This window comes from Phyllobates terribilis, unplaced genomic scaffold, assembly GCF_046119375.1.
Source record: "Phyllobates terribilis strain yellow unplaced genomic scaffold, ASM4611937v1 Scaffold_7__3_contigs__length_470593459, whole genome shotgun sequence".
Classification (NCBI taxonomy): domain Eukaryota; kingdom Metazoa; phylum Chordata; class Amphibia; order Anura; family Dendrobatidae; genus Phyllobates; species Phyllobates terribilis.
In genome coordinates, this window is record NW_027362767.1 from 444,868,744 (window position 1) to 444,882,852 (window position 14,109).

Genomic DNA, 14,109 nt, shown 5'->3' on the forward strand with positions numbered 1-14,109 from the left:
CTCTCTTTTATTGGTGGGTGGCTCCCTGTGGGGATGTGGTGTTCTATCCCCTTTACTCTGCCGAAGTCTAGCGGGTGCTTACTAAAGACTCTCTCGTACTCCTGTACCACCCGGTAGACTCCTTGTTTTTGGTGCAGGGGAGTGGAGTCAGCACCCACGTGGAGTTTCTGGCACCAGTCCTCCTTTTGTTTCTGGGAGCCATTACCCTCCGCCTGTGGAGATGGAGGCAAGGGCTCCATGGCCCTGATAGCTTGGTGTTCGACAACAAACAGTTGCGTACCTGGGAAAGTGTACTTTCCTCTCCCCATTGTTGAGGATGCGGACGGGCACCCTCCCATGACGGACATCAACCACCCCCCGGGCTGTCAAAATGGTGGGCCTGCTGTCTGAGTACACGGGTTCTACCATGGCTTGGTAGTCTCTACCTCTCAACCCGATTGCAGTCCGACACCAGATCATCATTTCACTTTTGGGAGGCATGGAAATGGGGAATGGGTCACTCAGTCTTACGCTACCGATCTCACCACCAGACAGTTCTACCTGCTGCCGTCTCATCAGGGCTTTTATCTCCTTGTTGAGGACTCTCTGTTGGCTGGAACTAGCATTCACCGCCACCTGTTGTAGAATTACAATTACCTCTGAAAGACAATTTTCAATTACGTTAGTACCCACAGTTATTTTAGGGTGACTTTCATAAAATCATAGAATCATAGAATGGTAGAGTTGGAAGGGACCTCCTGGGTCATCTGGTCCAACCCCCTGCTCAAAGCAAGATTCACTAGATCATCTCAGACAGATGTCTGTCCAGCCTCTGTTTGATGACGTCCATTGAAGGGGAACTCACCACCTCTCGTGGCAGCCTGTTCCACTCATTAATCACCCTAACTGTCAAAAAGTTTTTTCTAATATCTAATCTGTGTCTCCTCCCATTTAGTTTCATCCCATTGCTTCTAGTCTTTCCTTGTGCAAATGAGAATAAAGATGATTCTTCTACAATGTGACAGCCCTTGACATATTTGTAGACAGCTATTAAGTCTCCTCTCAGTCTTCTTTTTTGCAAGCTAAACATTCCCAAATCCTGCAACCGTTCCTCATAGGACATGGTTTGCAGACCAGTCACCATTCTGGTCGCTCTTCTCTGAACTTGCTCCAGTTTGTCTATGTCTTTTTTAAAATGTGGTGCCCAAAACTGTACACAGTATTCCAGATGAGGTCTGACCAAAGAGGAGTAAAGACCGATAATGACTTCACGTGATCTAGACTGTATGCTTCTGTTAATACATCCCAGAATTGTATTTGCCTTTTTTGCTGCTGCATCACACTGTTGACTCATGTTCAGTCTATGATCTATTAGTATACCTAAGTCTTTTTCACATGTACTGTTGCTTAGCTCTATTCCTCCCATTCTGTATATGCTTTTTTCATTTTTATTGCCCAGATGTAGTACTTTGCATTTTTCCCTGTTAAAAACCATTCTGTTGGTTGCTGCCCACTGCTCCAGTTTATTTAGGTCTTTTTGAATCCTCTCTCTTTCTTCTCTAGTATTAGCTATCCCTCCTAGCTTTGTGTCATCAGCAAATTTAATCAGTTTACCCTCAATTCCTTCATCTAAATCATTGATAAAGATGTTGAACAATACAGGTCCCAGGAAGGAGCCCTGTGGTACCCCACTTGAGACATTCATCCAGCTGGATGTGAAGCCATTTACAACCACCCTTTGAGTCCGATCACTAAGCCAGTTATGAATCCACCTAACAGTTGCCTGGTCCATTGCATACTTGGTCATTTTTTCAATAAGGATGGTGTGAGATACTTTGTCAAATGCTTTGCTGAAGTCAAGATATACTATATCTACAGCATTTCCCTGATCCACCCAGTCAGTGATTCTGTCATAGAAGGAAATTAAGTTAGTCTGACATGACTTGTTAGTTACAAATCCATGCTGACTCTGGTTAATCACTTCATTCTTATCCATGTACTTACATACATGTTGTTTAATAATTTGTTCAAAGATCTTTCCTGGTATAGAAGTCAGACTCACCGGCCTATAGTTCCCTGGGTCCACCTTCTTCCCCTTTTTGAAGATAGGAACAACATTTGCTCTTCTCCAGTCTTCTGGGACTTCTCCTGTTCTCCAAGAATTTTCAAAGATTATGGAGAGTGGTTCTAAAATTTCTTCTACGATCTCCTTCAGTACTCTGGGGTGTAATTCATCTGGACCTGGAGACTTGAACTCATTTATGTTAGCTAAATATTCCCTCACAATCTTTCTGTTTACAGATAACTTGGATTCCTTTAAAATGACAGTGAAGATCAGTTGATGTTACATTTTCTTTCTGAGAGAAAACAGATGCAAAATAGGAATTAAAAAGTTCGGCCTTCTCAACATCCTCTCTTACCATTTCTCCATTTTCATCCTTTTACTTTTGACATACCCCCAAAATCCTTTTTTATTGCTTTTGACATCTCTTGCAAGCCTTAATTCATTGTCAGCTTTAGCTAACCTGATACGTGCCCTGCAGGATCTGCAGACTGCATTATAATCTTCTTTAGATATGCCTCCCTCTTTCCATTTAATAAACATTTCTTTCTTTCTTTTTAGCATGTGTTTAAGTTCTGTGTTCATCCATCCTGGTTTCCTTAAATGCTTCCCATTCTTCCTACTTTTCGGGATTGTTAACGATTGTGCTTTGAAAATCTCATTTTTAAAAATTTCCCATCCTTCCTGGACATTTTTGTCCTTAAGGACATCCAGCCATTGGATCCCTCCTATTCTCTTTCTGAGTCTCTTAAAATCTGCCTTTCTAAAATCTAACCTTGAAGTTTGAGTCTTCACATGTCTTCCTCCTCTAGTTATCCAAAATTCTATAATAGCATGATCGCTGCCTCCTAGGGTCCCAGCCACCTTTACCTCCTCAACCATTTCCTCCCTGTTTATAAGGATTAGATCCAAAGTAGCAGATCCCCTTGTTTTCTCCCCTACCTTTTGGAAGATAAAGTTGTCAGCAAGAGAGGATAAGAATTTGCTTGACCTGTTAGTTTTACTTGAGAGAGATTCCCAACAAATGTCTGGATAGTTGAAATCTCCCATGACCACTACGTCATATTTTTTGGAGAACTTGGTCATTTGATACATAAAGAGTTCATCCATATCTTCAGCTTGCCCAGGTGGCCTGTAGTAAATGCCTACAATGGTGTCCTTTCCGTTGTTCTCTCCTTGTATTCTTACCCAAACAGTTTCCACAGAACTCCCAGTCTCTGAAGCTTCAATCTCTGTGCAGATATACGCTTTTCTAACATACAATGCAACACCTCCTCCTCGTTTATCAAGTCTGTTTCTTGCAAATAAGTTGTATCCTTTTAGCCTTTTATTCCAATCATGTGTATCGTCCCACCAAGTTTCAGTGATTCCAATGACATCATATTCCTTTTCCTGCATTAGTAGTTCCAATTCTCCTTGTTTGTTGCCCATGCTTTGTGCATTTGTATAAAAACATTTTAGTTTGTGATTGGTTTCTCTTCCTCCCATATTTTTATTATTTAGATTTTTTTGTCTTTGTTCTTCTTTTCCACTTCCAGTAGCAGAGATCTCAATAGTATTTGTCAGCTGTATGGCTTTTTCTGGCCTTTTGCTTCCCTTCCCACATTGTTCTAGTTTAAAGCTCTTCTGATGAGTGTAGCAAGGCGACTTCCAAATACATGTTTTCCAGTCTTCGTAAGGTGCACCCCATCTCTAGCAAGTAGTCCATCGTATAGGTAATTCATTCCGTGATCCAGAAATCCAAATCCTTGTTGACGGCACCATCGACATAGCCAGTTGTTCACCTGTAGAATCTTATTCCACCTCATTGTTCCATGGCCATCCACTGGGAGGATGGATGAGAAGACCACCTGCGCTCCCAATTCTTTCACTTTCTTGCCTAAGTCTTCAAAGTCACTGCAGATGGTTTCCAGGTCCTTTCTTGCGGTGTCATTTGTCCCCACATGTATTAGCAGGAATGGGTAGTGATCTGTAGGTCTGAAGAGTCTTGATATCCTGTCAGACACATCTTTAATTTTTGCTCCAGGAAGACAGCACATTTCTCTTGAGGTTATGTCTGGTCTGCAGATAGCGGCCTCTGTTCCTCTTAACGGTCAATGTCCACAATAATCACTCCCTGTGCCGGCAGTTCAACTTTACCAATTTTAATGGTCACCTCCTTGAACCCCATCTGCGGCATGGGTAAGCCATTACTGGCGATAATGTTCAAGTTACTGTCTGGATACCGTGTGGTATCAGCATCAGTCCAATACTGCTTAAAAAGTACATAAGGGATTGTGGTTACTTGCGACCCAGTATCCAGCAAGGCGCTCATGGGGATACCGTCCAGCACCACGGGTAAAACCGGGCGCCCCCAACGTACTTATCACTGAACTTATGCCTGGGGGTCGGCCCTCTGCCCCAGGTTGGACCCGTTTAAATTACAGTACCTGGAAATGTGTCCGGGCTGGTTGCATCGATGGCAAATGGGCTGTCCATCCTCTGCGTAGCGGTCTGTGGGCCTCCCTTGGAACGACGAGATCCTCCTCTGTCGATGCCACGGGACATCCTCCGGACTTGAAGCCAGCTCGATGGGTCTTGACGGGTCCACTTTCAACGCCTGGACGGTCCTGGTCAACGCCGCGACGCTCCTGGTTAGCTCCTGGACTTGGTGGTGCAGGCCTTTCGACGGGGCTTGGTTCAGGGCCTGTGCATCAGCCTCCACGGAGTCCATAGAGGAGGGCGCCGCCTCCTGGTGGTAGGTGATAGCAGGGCGCCGGGGGTTTATAGCGCCACTGGTTGCAGATTCACGGAGCACCCTTATGGCCCTGTCCTTAAATTGGGCAAAGGTCAGGTCGGGGTTCTGAAAGAACATGAGGCGCAGTTGGGCCCTGTGGGCGCTAGACAGCAGACCTTCTATGAATTGTTCTGTTAGCAGCTTATCGGTTTCCTGCACACTGCCAGGGTCAGTTTGTTGAATAGCCCTCAAGGCTTCCTGCAGATTTAGGGCATATTCTCTGATGCTGTCCTGTGCCCGCTGCTTACATCCATAGAACCTCATTTTAATCTCAGCGGAGGTACGTGTATCAAAGGTACCCCGCAGACGGGCCAGAATACCCTTCATAGTCCTTTTCTCCTCAGTGGGCCATGATTATACCTGTCTTTGGGCTGCGCCAGTTAACTGCCCTGTCAATATGCTGACCTTCTGCTCCTCTGTCAGGGGGTAAACCTGGAACAAACTGTATAGCCTTTCCTTAAAGTCAGTTAGGGCATGGGGCTCCCCTGAGTACTTGGGCAGCCAGGCCGCTACAGGGATGTAGGGCAGGGAAAATGGCATCACCGCTGCTGCAGCTGCGTTGGTGGTAGTGGGCGCCTCCGTGTCCGACATCTTCCTCCCCCCTAGTTAAGCGTGGCCGACCTTCCGACGGCTCCGCTGCTGCTGCTATGGACGATGACCTGGCGTCGCGTCCTGATGACGTCAGCGTCGCTCTCTCTCCCTTCCAGGACCTTGCGCAGCGTCGGTGCGTGGGGCGGAGCTTCGGATCTCGCGCGGTTTTGATGTCCACGCCCCTCTTCTTCCCGCGTGGCGTTCTGAAGATGGCGTCCGATGGTGGGCAGCAGCTGCGGATGGCGGGAAGAGGGCAGAAGACGGCGGGAAACGTTCCAAGATGGCGTCTGATGGCGGGAATCGGCTCCGGATGGCGGGAAACGACTCCGGACGGCGGGAAACTTCGCCACAGGTAAGTTACAAAAGTCTTTTTCAGGCACGCAGTACCCGGTGGTTGCGGGCACGAAATCCTGCCGACTACGCCAAAGCTGACTCGCCCCCTGGGCCGTGGGGCACTCGGATCGGGGCAATAGGGGAACGATGGGAGTAGTAGTGGCAACCCGGTTCCGTGGCTCAGGGTGGTCAGGCCAGTGGTAGTCCGTTATGTGCTGATGTTTATGTCCGACTACGTCACCCGTGGATTGCGGTTATTAATAACCGCCGCTGCATGCAGACCGCCGGGGCTGATGAGGTGTGCAGCTAGGGTAGTGTGACTCCACACGGGAAGAGTGCGGCCCCAGGGCAGTATAGTGGATGGTGGGAGTGATGGTAGTGAGAGTCCCAGTGCCAGTAGTGCTGGAGGAGCAAGGAGCACACAGACAACAGGTTGCAGTCCACGGTCTTTACTAGAACAGGTAAACTGACCCACAAACAGTCCCGGCTAGGAGGGGACCTGGATGTCTGAGAGCAACGGGGAAATTGGCCCTGGTCAGGTTGAGGGTGTAGGCCTACCGTGCTTTCTGCGCTCCTTCTGGCTATCTCCTCCTGATAGGGTAACAGCCCACGTTTCCGAGCTTTCCGTGTATTCTCGCCTGTATGGCCTGCGACGTGGGTTCCTTTCTGCTCCCAGCCTTGTACGGCTTTACTGGTCCCTTCGGTTGTGGCAGGGCCTCCAGGCTTCTTAGGCCAAGGAATATACAGTCCCTTGCGGACTGGTTCTCTGCTGGGGGATGTGGAATCCTTCCAGCCTCAGACACCAAAGTCTGGTAAGGTCAGTCTCTGATTTGCCAAGACAGGCCTGCTTCGCCTCTCGTCTCTGGCTGGTGGCTCTCCTACTGCCACACTTCCTCTTAGGTGCAATCAACTTTCTGTCCCTGCTCCACTCTGGGACACGTCTCAGTGCTGAGACAGGCCATCCAGTTCTCTCTAACCCTGCCCCCAGTACCAGCTTTTATAGGGGCAGCCAGCTCCCCCTACTGGCCTGAGACAGGAGGCATTGCATGCTAATGTTCCCCTGACTAGAGAACCTCCCCCTTGCTCTCAGACACAGCTTTATTTACACTTGTGGCATCCAGGCCAGGGTGACACATATATATATACAGTATATACAGTGGGTATGGAAAGTATTCAGACCCCTTTACATTTTTTCACTCTGCTTCATTGCAGCCATTTGCTAAGTTCTAAAAAGTACATTTTTTTTCTCATTAAAGTACACTCTGCACCCCAGCTTGACTGAAAAAAACAGAAATGTAGACATTTTTGGAAATTTCTTAAAAAAGAAAAACTGAAATATCACATGGTCATAAGTATTTATGGCTTTATTTGGTCATTGACCTTATAGACAATTGAATATTGATAGGGCTACATTGCACTTTTTGCACTTTTTACACTTTGTATACCAGAGTATGTGGGTCTAATACGGTACATATTTCATATTCTGTATGCAGTATTGATATACTATGGGGTAGTTTGGTCCTTTTTGCATCTGTACTTTACCTGGATGCATTATGTATTTTGTTCGTGTGTGCACTTTTTTCCTAGTGCCACCAAGAACCAATTGACGTTTCCAATAAAGGTTTTATTTAGCCTAACACATTGTTTGGCTAATTATTTACTTTCTGTATATTATGACCTAGGTGTTCGATTTTTTCTTTTGGGTTATGTATAGTTATATTCTTGTACATAGGGGCAGTATTATAGCAGTTGTAGCGTCGGCGACTCTGCCTCCTGCCCGGCAGAGATGCCGCTCCCCTTACCGCCGCGGCTCTGGTCCGGCATCCTCTGCTCCTCTCTCCTCCTCCCACGCCGTGTCAGCATTGCGCTCAGATCCCAGGGCACTGTTCTTAGGGCACACGCGCCCTCCCTGTTTCTTAAAGGGGCCGCGAGCACATCCTAAAATGTCCCCGGCAAATGACCGGAGGACATCTGCTATATAAGGCACCTCCTCCAAAATAGAGGAGCCTGTGAAATATTGTGGTTTGTTTTGTCTAAACACTCTACAATCCTCAGGTCCCAGTGTTGCCCGTCAGCCTGTCTTTCAGCTGTGCCCGCCAGCCTGTCTATCAGCCGTGCTCGCCAGCCTGTCTATCAGCCGTGCCCGACTGCCAGTACAGCAAGCTGTACCTGCCTGTCAGCCGAGCCTGCCTAACTGCTACCTGCCTACCACCCACAGTGGTTCCACCACCTGGACCCGTAACAGTTTGCACAGACCATGGAATCCGATGGCTCCCAGGCTCCCTCGGTCTCGGACCTTTTCCAAAAGGTCTCCCGCCAGAAATCTCAACAGGATACAATCCTGTCTTCCCTGCGAATCGTAAAATCTCGCTTGAATGCACTGTCCACCCCGGCTGTGTCAGCCTCTAATCAAGCGGTATCCGGCAGCACCACAACCCAGTGGCGGTGTTGCACCCAGCTTTGGACCCCGACTGTCGGCTCCTCCACGCTTTGGCGGTGATCCGGCTCTATGCTGAGGCTTCGTCAATCAGTGCACATTGCACTTCGGGCTCCTTGCTCATCAGTTTATTTCTGACCGGGCTAAAGTGGCATTTATCCTGTCTCATCTCATTGGTGAGGCGTTGGCGTGGCTCAATTCCCTATGGGAGAGAGAGGATCCTCTGGTTTCCTACCTTCATGCTTTCCTTGAAGCCTTCCAGAAGGTTTTTGATGAGCCCGGCCTTACATCCTCGACAGCCTCCTCTTTTCTTAATCTACACCAAGGGAACCTCACAGTGGGCCAGTACGCTGTCCGTCTCCGCACACTCTCGTCCGAACTCGCCTGGAATAACGAGGCTCTGGTGGCTACCTTTTGGGAGGGCCTTTCTGGGCGGATCAAAGACGATCTGGCTGGTCGTGACATACCCACCTCTCTGGACGACCTAGTGTCTTTGGCCACACGGATCAACATCAGGTTCCAGGAACGATTTAAGGAGGTGACCCATGAGAGAAGGCCTCTGCGCCTTGCACATACCTTCCAAAGGCCGGTTTCTCCACAAGTCTCTGCCTCGGCATCCACCCCTGAATCTATGCAGGTAGACCAGGTGAATATGGTCAAGACTCGTCAGGAGGTCTGCCGCATTGAGGGAAGATGCTTTTACTGTGGCAGTTCGGAGCATGTGATCCGCTCCTGTCCAGAGAGACCGGGAAACTCCAGTGCCTAGGATCGCTCAGAGAGGTCGTCCTGGGCAAGAATTCTACCTCTCCATCCCTAACCCTGTCTGTATCAGTTTCCTGTGGCAACATCCATTTTTCGATTCTGCTTATCTGGATTCCGATACTGCTGGGAATTTCATCCAGCAAGCCATTGTTGAGAAGTACGAGATTCCTATCCAATGTCTTCCGGATCCTTTGGCAATCTCCTCGGTGGATGGGAGGCCCCTTTCTGAGTCCATCATGTTTGTCACCAAGCCCGTAGTTCTCCAGATTGATATGCTACACTCGGAGAAAATCTCCTTCTATGTGCTGTCCAGCCTCGCTCATCCTTTGCTGCTTGGACTACCTTGGCTTCAGAGACACGAGACAGTTATGATTTTTAGTTCGGGAGAGGTGCTCCGCTGGAGCCAGGAGTGCCACAAGACCTGCTTGGTTCCTGTCCATCCTGCTCAACCTCTGTCCACTGCAGCTAATTTTCCTGGCTTGCCAGCGCCCTACTGGTCATACGCTGACGTCTTTGACAAGAAGGAGGTTGAGACACTTCCTCCTCATAGGCCGTATGACTGTCCTATCATTCTCATTCCTGGTGCCTCGCCACCCCGAGGTCGAATTTACCCCCTGTCATTGGCCGAGACCCGTGCCATGTCTGAATACATTGAAGAGTATCTTCCTAGGGGATTTATTCAGAAATCCACCTCTCCAGCTGGAGCAGGATTCTTCTTCGTCAAGAAGAAGGATGGCTCTCTTCGCCCTTGTATCGAATATAGGGGTCTAAATCACATTACCATCAAAAAAAGTATCCTCTGCCTCTCACCTCTGAGGTGTTTGATCACCTCAAGGGCGCCAAGGTCTTTACTAAGCTCGATCTCCATGGTGCATACAATCTGATCCGGATTCGCCAAGGTGATAAGTGGAAGACAGCATTCAACACTCGGGATGGCCACTATGAGTACCATGCGATGCCCTTCGGACTCTGCAACGAACCAGCAGTCTTCCAGGAACTGGTGAATGACATCTTCCGAGATCTTCTATATTCATGCGTGGTAGTGTACCTGGACGATATCCTAGTGTTCTCTTCGGATTTGCCCTCACATCGAAGAGACGTTCGACAGGTATTGCAGAGGCTCAGGAGGAATCGTCTGTATGCCAAATTCAAGAAATGTGTTTTCCAACAGACTTCTCTTCCCTTCCTGGGGTACATAATCTCGGAGACCAGGCTCATGATGGATCCCGAGAAGGTGTCTGCTGTCCTAAAGTGGCCCCGACCTGAGGGTTTGAAGGCTATACAGCAGTTTCTGGGATTTACTAATTATTATCATCTGTACATTCCTCATTTTTCCTCCCAAACTGCTCCCATCTCCGCCCTGACCCGCAAAGGGGTCAATCCCAAGGAATGGACCCCAGAGGCAGAGGAAGCCTCTGTGTCCTTGAAACAAGCCTTCTCTTCAGATCCGGTGCTTCATCGTCCTGACTGTAACAAGCAGTTCTTCCTGGAAGTTGATGCCTCTTCCTCAGGGGCCCGAGCAGTTCTCACCCAGAAATCCTCGTCTGGACGAATGGTGACCTGTGGCTTCTTTTCCAAGCTCTTCTTGCCCTCGGAACGCAACTAATCCATTGGAGATTGGGAACCGCTGGCCATCAAACTGGCACTGGTAGAGTGACGGTTCCTACTGGAGGGGGCCCTGCACCCAGTTGTCCTCTACACGGACCACAAGAATCTTGCCTACTTGCAGTCCGCTCAACGACTTAATCCTCGTCAGGCCAGATGGTCCCTGTTTTTTGCCCACTTCAATTTCATTCTCCACATCCGGCCGGGAGATAAGAATATCAAGGCAGACGCGCTCTCCATATAGTTTCTGTCGACTGACCAAATCAACACATCATTAAGTCCTCCAAAATAATTACTGTTGCTCCGTTTGATCTGTCTCATCTTCCCCCAGGTAAGACTTTCATGGTGGCTCCGGATAGGAAGAGGGTCCTACTCTGGGGTCATTCATCTAAACTAGCAGGCGATGCCGGACAGAGGAAAACATCGCTGCTTATTTCCCAACATTGCAAGGATGTTGCAAATTTTGTCTCTGCCTGCTCTTCCTGTGCCCGAAACAAGACTCCTAGGTGGGTCGACTGCTTCCTTTACCCATGCCTTCCACTCCGTGGCAGCATATTGCATTGGATTTCATCACGGATTTTCCTGTATCGGCCGGGTGTACTGTCATTTGTGTGGTTGCCGACCGCTTCTCCAAGATGGCTCACTTCATTCCTCTACCTGGTCTACCCTTTGTGCCAGAGCTTGCTAAAGAGTTCTTTCTGCACATCTTCCATCTCCACGGGATACCATTTCATATTTTCTCGGATAGAGGAGTCCAGTTTACTTCAAGCTTCTGGAGAGCCATGTGCAAGCTGCTAAATGTTGCATTAGACTTCCCTTTGGCTTATTATCCGCAGTCTAATGGCCAGGTTGAGTGTATCAATCAGATCCTCACTAGCTTCCTTCGGCACTTCATCAATGTCCACCATAGTAGCTGGGTGAAACTCCTGCCTTGGGCCGAATTTTCCTGCAATAATCATGTGAGTGAGTCCTCTGCCAAGTCTCCGTTTTTTGTGGTATACGGTTAGCACCCCAATATTCTGTTTAATGTTTCCACTTGTGTTGATAATCCCACCGCGGAATCTCTTGTTAAAGACTTTTCTGTGATCTGGGAGGACACAAATTCTTGCTACAGTCTTCTGAGCAGATGAAGAGACATGCAGACAAGAGACGTCGGGATCCGCCAGTACTTTGTCCAGGGGACAATGTCTGGTTATCATCCAAGTATGTTCGCCTCAAGATACCTTCATACAAGTTGGGTCCGCGGTTCATTGGTCCTTTCGAAATTTTTAGTTGAATCAATCCGGTGGCATACAAGTTGAAACTCCTTGCCTCGTTACAGATCCCCAATTCCTTTCATGTGTCTCTCCTCAAGCCTGTCGTCCTCAATTCCTTCTCTGACGATTCAGGTACCACTCCTGCTCCAGTCTCCGATGAGGATATTTTTGAAGTAGCGAACATTCTGGCTACCAAGAGGGTAAGAGGAAAGACTTTCTTTCTTGTGGATTGGAAGGGGTTTGGTCCTGAGGAGAGATCTTGGGAGCCCAGGGAGAACATTCATGTTCCTCTTCTTCTGGAAAAATTTCTTGCGGGCTTGAGGAAGTGGGGGCATAAAGGGGGGGAGTACTGTAGCATCGGCGTCTTTGCCTCCTACCCAGCAGAGATGCTGCTCCCCTTACTGCCACAGCCCTGGTCTGGCATCCTCCGCTCCTCTCTCCTGCTCCCACGCCGTGTCTGCCCGGGGTGCGAGCACCGCACGCAGATCCCCGGTCACTGTTTTTAGGACACGCACTTGCGCTCCCTGTTTCTTAAAATGGAGGTGCCTGTGCAATGTTGGGGTTTGTTTTGTCTAAACACTCTCTCCAGTCCTCAGGTCCCAGTGCTGCCCACCAGTCTATCTATCAGCCATGCCCGCTAGCCTGTCTATCAGCCGTACCCGCCAGCCTGTCTATCAGCCGTGCCCCCCTGCTAGTCCAGCAAGCCATACCTGCCTACCTGCCTGCCAGCTGAGCCTGCTTACCTGCTTACTAATTGAACCCATCTACCAGCCTATATGCCGTGCGTGTGAGCGTCAACTGTCAGTCCCAGGGGAGTCGCCTGCTCTCACATGAGGTAGTCCCAGAGTAGCACCAGCTCCATCTTCCATCTTTCCGGTCCCTCCTTGGTTCACGGAGTCGACTAAGTCGCCGTATAGCCAAGGTCGGTCCGTGTTGGTCCCTAGTTATGCCCCTCTGGTCCCTCCTTGTACCATGGCACAGTGGTTCCACCACCTGGACCCGTAACAGTAGTTATATTCTTTTACATAGGAGCAGTATTATAGTAGTTATATTCTTGTACATAGGGGCAGTATTATAGTAGTTATATTCTTGTATATAGGGGGCAGTATTATAGTAGTTATTTTCTTGTACATAGGGGCAGTATTATAGTAGTTATATTCTTGTACATAGGGGCAGTATTATAGTAGTTATATTCCTATACATAGGGAGCAGTATTATAGTAGGTATATTCTTGTACATAGGAACAGTATTATAGTAGTTTTATTCTTGTACATAGAGGCAGTATGATAGTAGTTATATTCTTGTACATAGGGGCAGTATTATAGTAGTTATATTCTTGTACATAGGGGCAGTATTATAGTAGTTATATTCTTGTACATAGAAGCAGTATTATAGTACTGTAGTTATATTCTTGTACATATTAGCAGTATTATAGTAGTCATACTCTTGTACATAGGGGGCAGTATTATAGTAGTTATATTCTTGTACATATGGGCAGTATTATAGTAGCTATATTCTTGTACATAGAGGCAGTATTATAGTAGTTATATTCTTGTATATAGGAGCAGTATTATAGTAGTTATATTCTTGTACATAGAGGCAGTATTATAGTAGTTATATTCTTGTACATAGGAGCAGTATTATAGTAGTTATATTCTTGTACATAGGAGCAGTATTATAGTAGTCATGCTCTTGTACATAGGGGCAGTATTATAGTAGTTATATTCTTGTACATAGGAGCACTATTAGTTTTATTCTTCTACATAGGGGCAGTATTATAGTAGTTATATTCTTGTACATAGGAGCAGTATTATAGTAGGCATATTCTTGTACATAGGGGCCAGTATTATAGTAGTTATATTCTTGTAAATAGGAGTAGTATTATAGTAGTTATATTCTTGTACATAGGAGCAGTATTATAGTAGTTATATTCTTGTACATAGGGGCAGTATTATAGTAGTTATATTCTTGTACATAGGGGCCAGTATTATAGTAGGTATATTCTTGTAAATAGGAGCAGTATTATAGTAGTTATATTCTTGTACATAGGAGCAGTATTATAGTAGTTATATTCTTGTACATAGAGGCAGTATTATAGTAGTTATATTCTTGTACATAGGAGCAGTATTATAGTAGTTATATTCTTGTACATAGGAGCAGTATTATAGTAGTTATATTCTTGTACATAGGAGCAGTATTATAGTAGTCATACTCTTGTACATAGGGGCAGTATTATAGTAGTTATATTCTTGTACATAGGGGCAGTATTATAGTAGTTATATTCTTGTATATAGGAGCAGTATTATAG